Source organism: Aptenodytes forsteri, unplaced genomic scaffold, assembly GCF_000699145.1.
Source record: "Aptenodytes forsteri isolate BGI_AS27 unplaced genomic scaffold, ASM69914v1 Scaffold209, whole genome shotgun sequence".
Classification (NCBI taxonomy): Eukaryota; Metazoa; Chordata; class Aves; order Sphenisciformes; family Spheniscidae; genus Aptenodytes; species Aptenodytes forsteri.
In genome coordinates, this window is record NW_008795034.1 from 413,258 (window position 1) to 414,744 (window position 1,487).

General features: G+C 61.6%; 1 protein-coding gene across 1 annotated transcript in view; it reads right to left on the minus strand.

Annotated features, from left to right (window-relative positions):
* Positions 1-816: 816 nt before the first annotated feature.
* Positions 817-1,487, minus strand: part of POM121 (POM121 transmembrane nucleoporin) — a 10,943-nt gene continuing 10,272 nt past the window's right edge. The window contains 1 exon segment of the mRNA XM_019471294.1: positions 817-1,487. This exon segment is cut by the window's right edge and continues 488 nt beyond it. The gene's annotated coding sequence lies outside the window, so the exon portion shown is untranslated.

Genomic DNA, 1,487 nt, shown 5'->3' on the forward strand with positions numbered 1-1,487 from the left:
GAGGCCGGGAGGAGCGCGCGGCGGCAGAGCCCACGGGACGTAGCTGCCTTTCCCCGGGACAGCTAGTTCCTGCGGGCAGAGCCGGGGCACGGGCCGGCTCCTCACCGGGCTGCGACAGCACAGCTGAACACTACCAACAGCGCTGCGGGGTCTGGCAACCTCACTGAACCAAGCTTGAAGGAATTCAAAGGCAATTTAGCTTAAATATAAAAATAAATTTTTATTTTGTTAAAAAATGTTTAAATATTTGTTTGTGATTTTTTTTTTCTTTTTTCTTTTTTTTTCTTCTTTGTTTTCCTTCCCTGTTCTCCCCAGTCCCCTGTGCCTAACGGCTCGGAGAGTAAAAAACCCGGCAGCAAAGCACTCCTGGAGGTGGCGGGGAGCCCGCGGGCAGGGGTGCCCGTCCCTCGCCCGGGGCAGGGTGGGGGGCAGCTCTCGGCTGCCCCCGGCTCCGGCAGTCTCTTCCCGTAGGAGCTCCCAGGCAGGGGAAGGGCCCCGCTCCTGGCTGGATGGGAACAGGGGAGGCAGCACCGTAGCTCCTAGGAGCTGGTAAAACCCAAAAGGATGGGGATGAGCCAAAAATGAAAAACAATTTGGATTGGGGGAGGAGGGGGGGGAACCCATCCGCTCTGGACTCCTTCCGTTAGTGGCTCCAGAGCACCCCGAGGTGGGGAAGGGGCACCAGGAGAGAGAGGAAGGGAGGGGAGAGACTGCCAGGGCTGGAGCCCCCAGACCTGGGGGTCCAGGCCCCGTCCCCCCTACCCCGGCTGCCTGCCTTTCAGTCACGACGACGAAGGGACAACTCCCCCAGCGCGAGTAGCCACGCAGTGATGCTACTGTCAACACCCAATTAGCCAGGGCGCGTCCCCTGCAAAGGGACGGGCGCCCCCCAAAAAAAGAAACTCCAAACAGCAAATCCGGCATAACCAACATGCCGCCACGCACACGGTTCAGTTCTTCCTCCAAACTCGATTCAATGAGCGCATGGAAACGGGAGCACGAATAAAGCAAAACAGAGGGGGCTTTACACGAGCCCGCAGCCCAGCGGGGAGCAGCGAGGGGCAGGGGGGGGCCGCTCGGCAGCCGGGAGAGGGGTGGAGGGACCCCCATCCCCACCCCACGCCTCCAGCCGAGGTCCCAGGCTACGGCGCATCCTCGACTGGAGGTCTGATGGGAAATTAAGTCACAGCGAGGGAGTCGTCACCCAGCTGCAGAAGCTGGGCTGGTCACCCATGGCACCGAGACGCCCACGCCAGGCTGGCACTAACCGCGGCTCCCACGCCAGGCCGGCACTACCCGCGGCTCGTGTTCTGCAGGGACGGCAACAAAGCAGGACCCTCCGGAGGGAGCATGTTCACCAGGCCACGGGATGAAACAACGGGGAAAGATTTCGGGACCTGGTGAAGACGGCATCCCTCAGCAGCCTGGAACCGCAGCCGGCAGGAACGCAGCACGTCTCCAGCTGGGCTCCGAGCGGGGACGTGCGG